Genomic DNA, 5135 nt, shown 5'->3' with positions numbered 1-5135 from the left:
CAGCGGTTCTAGAAGCGAAATAATAGCGCACACAATAGAGCAGCGGCTCTAGACCTGAAATAATAGTGCACACACATTACACAAGTGGTTCAAGATCTAAAATAATAGTGTACATACATTAGAGCAGTTGTTCTAGACCTAAATAATAGCACACATAATAGAGTGATGGTTCTAAACCTGAAATAATAGTGCACACATTAGAGCAGTGGTTCTAGATCTGAAATAGCACACACATTAGAGCAGTGGTTCTAAACCTGAAACAATAGTGTGCACACAATAGAGCGATGGTTCTAAACCTGAAATCATAGTGCACACACATTAGAGCAGTGGTTCTAAACCTTTCTAATACTGGGACCCTTTAAGACAGTTCCTCATGTTGTGCTGTTGCCCCAATCATAAAATTATTTTTGTTGCTACTTCGTAATTGCAATCTTGCTATTGTTATGAATCTTAATGTAAATATCTGTGTTGTCCAATGGTATTAAGTGATCCCTGTGAAAGGGCTACAGGTTATCCAGGGGCTAATGATCCACAGGTTGAGAACTGCTCCATTAGAGAAACCTAGGCTCTGGTCATTCTGATAAAGGCTCCTGTTATCTGTCTCACACTCATGGAGGGGACCCATCATAGATTCTGGCTGAGTCTCTGCAGAATGCCATATACTATACAGAATTCCCAGGACTTAATGACTGCTGTCTCATTTTTATAAAGAACAATAACTAATTGTTTTACCTATGAACAGCAACTAGCAGACTTGTACTGGTTCGTGAGATGAAGTGATTAGTTCTAATGCAAAATTAGAGATTGATGTAATAGCAAAGGAGGCACCAGCTAAGGAAAAGGGATGAAGAGGGTTTCTTGATGCATATCAGCTCCTTCCTATGGCTCCATAGCAATTTTAAAAAGCAATTCCTCTTTGAAAATAGGAATTTAGGCTAAAATCTCATTTCCTTGAAGTTCTTTAAAGATTCTTCACTGACCTTTGCTGGAAAGAATTTAAATAGCCAAGTGTGAGCCAATAGTTCAGCAATTTCCTTGTGATTTTGCTCACAAGGAAATGACAGTTCACTGGAAAAGAGCTGTCTGGATGGATGTTTAGATGGATGCTAATGGCGACTAGCTCCTCTAAAGAGGTCAGAAGGAAAGGAAGGGACAAGACAATAAAGGAGAAAAATGGAGTAAGCAAGCCTTAAAGAGCCCAGTGAAACCGAGGAATTTCTTCTTTTTCTTTTTTTTTTTAAACCAGCCTTCTGGTCATGTTCATTGGATTATCTCTGTCAAGTGTCACAAAACAATAAACCGCCAAGCTCTCTTTGCTCTCATATATCAATCACTGGAAAAACAGGCTGAAACACCATGGAAACATATAGATACTACTGGCATCCATCCCGGCCGTTCATATTTGTTCAAGACCCAATCTCACCCAACCCTCGCCTGCTCTCTCCCCCAGGCTGCAGCGGTGAGAGCACCTGTTGTCCCTGCTGTCATTATTATTCATTCTATTTGCTTGTGACTTTTCCAGCTGTACCCGAGCTGGTGGGCTCACCCCTGGTAACAGTCTGAAGTCACATCCTTCACACACTGACCTCTGCAATCCTCCCAATACCACCGTGATGCTCTTGGTTCTGTGTACACAAATACAGCCATAGAGGCGACCACTCAGAAGTCACGTCTTACAGTTCCCCAGTGTGTTCTGTGGGCATGTAGGACAACGCACTGGCAATGCTAGCCACGGTGCGATAGCTAATTTTGAAATACTCAATAATTTCTTTTATTCATTTTGCAGCGCTGGGGCTCGAACTTCTGACCTTGCTTGCGCTACAAGGCATTGTGCCACTTAGCTCTGCCCTTCAGTCCATGGAATGCCATTTACAGAGGCTTTTCTAAAGTCTCGGAGTCGTCATTAGTCTCTGTCCCTGATGGAAATAGCCTTGCATTCCATTTGCGGAGCAGGGCTCTGCTTCAGCGTCCAGCGTTTATTTAAAGCAATGTGCATGATGTCGAAGCCAGTGGACTGCTTTTTCCATAGCAAACAGTGGCAGACGCAGTGTGTGAGACGGCCATGGAGGGAGTGGCCTCGGCAAAACACCAGGAGGATTTTTGGCATTCAAGGCAGGTGTGACTTAAAATATTCCATCCCTGTTTATCATTCCTTCTCGCTAAGAAAAATGTAATGTGCACAGCTTGGAAACAGTGGGGTGTTCCATCCCTGGGGCCTCATCACTGCATCTGTAATGTTCAGCTCCAGCTGTGTGCGCCTTGGGAAACATGCATGCCCAGGGCATGGACATCTGACTTCATTCGGAACTGGGGAAGACTTTCAGAACTGGAGGAATCTTCAGAGTGCGTTCCAGGCTGAACTGTATTCTCATGCACAGAATGCAGCTGTTGGGGCCAGAACCTCCAGGAATACAGGATGTGCTTGTGTTTAGAGACAAAACCTTTAGAGAACTAAGCTAAAGAGAGGCCATGAGCACTGGGCTAGCCCAGCAAGGCTGGTGTCCTTATAAAAAGAAGCAGAAACAACATAGGTGCATGGGGTGAGGGTAGGAAGGGTAACCATGAGTCTACAGGGAGGAGATGACCATCCGAGAGCTCATGGGAGACAGCAAATTGCTGACACCTTCAACACTGACTTCCATTTTCCAGAACCATGAGGAAATAAGTATCTGTGGTTTCAATCTTCAGTCCATGGCAGCCCCACCAAACCACACCAAGGCCACTTCCAGTTTCTCATTTAAAATCTCTTTCAGTGGGCTGGAGAGATGTCTCAGAGGTTAAGAACATTGCCTGCTCTTCCAAAGGTCCTGAGTTCCATTCCCAGCAACCACATGGTGGCTCACAACCATCTGTAATGAGGTCTGGTGCCTTCTTCTGGCCTGCAAGCATATACACAGATAGAATATTGTATACAATATAAATAAATATTTTTTAAAAACCTCTTTCAGCCTTAGATTGAGCTCAGTGGAAGAGCATCTGCCCAGTAGCCCCTGTGAGAATCTGGCACACCAGCCCAGCCTCTGGAAGACCCTAGTGCATCTGTCCAGCCTCTGGGAGACCCTAACGCACCTGCCTAGACTCTGGGAGACCCTAGTGCACTTGTCCAGCTTCTGTAAGACCCTAACACACCTGTCCAGCCTCTGGAAAACCCTAGTGCTTCTGCCCAGCCTCTGGGAGAATCTAGCGCACCTGCCCAGCCTCTGGGAGACCCTAGCGCACCTGCCCAGCCTCTGGGAGACCCTAGCGCACCTGCCTAGACTCTGGGAGACCCTAGCACACCTGCCCAGCCTCTGGGAGACCCTAGTGTGACTGCCCAGCCTCTGAGAGACCCTAGGTGCCTATCCAGCCTGCATACATGAGTATGTAGTTATTTCTGCCTGAATCTACCCTTTTTGCTTTTTGTTTTTAATTAGTTTCGTTTGCTTTCAATTTTCTTCTAGGAACTGAGCCCAAAGCCTTGATTACGCTAAGCACCTGCTCTGTTCTTAGCCACACTCACAGCCAGAAAAAAATTAATTTTGGAAGTTCCATCATTTTCCAGCAAGGTCACATAATCACCCCCCCCAGTAACACACATTTGATAACACAAATGTCACGTGTTGTGCTATGTGCTGCACTCTTGCATAACTATGCTGGCGGAGATTTTTAAGTATATTTCATTTTTAATTACGTGTCTCTATGTGGGTGTTATACTTAGGAGTACAAGTACCCTCCCATGCCAGAAGAGGGCTTCAGAGCTTTTAGAGCTAGAGTTACAGCCTAATGTAGGTTTTAAGAGCTGGACTTGGGTCTTCAACAAGAGCAGTGCATGCTCTAAACGGTTAAGCTTCCCCTCCAGTCTTCTCAGATTTGTACACTGCTTAGAATTTGTGGTCCTGAAGTGTGATGACAAAGTTCACAGGGTCCTTGCAGTAACTGAAGCTGCCTTGGCTTATCAGACACTCAGCTTTGGCAGAGATGGCCACTCACTGAACATTGATGCTGCTATAACATGAGACCATGCTACACCTAATTCAGCAGAAGCTGTGCAGTAGATTCTATGAGACTTCCCTAAAAGAAGGATGCTGCTTGTGATGGAGCCTCACTACCAGAGAAGCAGTGCCTCTATAAGAGTGATGCTCACGTGTGCAGGCCAGCCTTGCATTGAAGCTGCAGTCTTCCCCAGTTTGGCCGCAAGTTGCCAATATTCTGGGATGAAATGCAGCTGATACAAGGAGAGCTCCCCTACTGCAGAGATACTACATATCTCACTGGCTGTCTAATGCTCCAAGTGCCTGTTGCTTTTCAGCTAGCTCTGAGGTTTCAGTGTGTAAGAGAACACAGGTGACCATATTGGTTGGAAAGAAAGAGGTGGTACAGCTGGGAGCCCAGTAGCCCTCTGCTTAAACTTGCAATTCTGCTAGAAACTCCATCAGCCAAGTCACCAAAGTCGGTGATGCTCAGGGACACGGAAAGCCCCAAAGCAGGGTGTCCCCTTATACTCCCCCACCTCCCTCCAGGTAGACCAGATGTCTATGCCGATGCCCTGGCCCCTGTTGATCACACAAGGGGGCAAACCATCAAGGGCATTACTGCAGGAATTAGTTGAATGAATTCCACTACTCACAGATGCAAATCTGTTGCCAGGCCTGAAGTGGAAATGACTGGAATGGGTTGGGGGGCGTATCTCAGATGTTTATCTCAGGCTTCATTCACACACAGTCAACCAACCACAGACAAGACAGAACTGAAAATATACAGAAAAAAACACCTGGACAGCCCTTTTCTGCCACTGTCCCCTAACCAATACAGCATAACCATTTATAGAATGCTCATACTTTATTAAACCTTATAAGTTACCTAGAGATGATTTAAAGTATTCAGTAATATATACTGTGTATATACTACACATCATATCCTTTACAAATACTACGTAAATGTGTGCTATTTCTCACAAGGGACATGAGAGCCTGCAGATTTTATTTAACCTCCGGACATGGCTGGGAAATCGTGGAACCAATTCCCACAGACACCAAAGTAAGAAGGCATTTCACACTTGCCTTAATCAAATTCCTCCCAATTAGTCCATGAAAGCAAAGCAGATTTCCTGCATCTCACAGCAGTAGCAGTGACATCTGAAAGGACATTTCCAGTTC

The 5135-nt window shown here is 45.2% G+C and overlaps 1 protein-coding gene across 1 annotated transcript in view; it reads right to left on the bottom strand.

Moving 5' to 3' along the window:
* The window catches only part of Atp10a (ATPase phospholipid transporting 10A (putative)), a 94927-nt gene that overhangs the window by 48072 nt on the left and 41720 nt on the right, over nucleotides 1-5135 (bottom strand). The gene's annotated exons all lie outside the window — the stretch shown is intronic.

The sequence above is a fragment of the Microtus ochrogaster genome, unplaced genomic scaffold (assembly GCF_000317375.1).
Source record: "Microtus ochrogaster isolate Prairie Vole_2 unplaced genomic scaffold, MicOch1.0 UNK140, whole genome shotgun sequence".
Taxonomy (NCBI): Eukaryota; Metazoa; Chordata; class Mammalia; order Rodentia; family Cricetidae; genus Microtus; species Microtus ochrogaster.
Note: the sequence above shows the minus strand (reverse complement) of the source record. Positions and strands in the feature narration are given on the sequence as shown.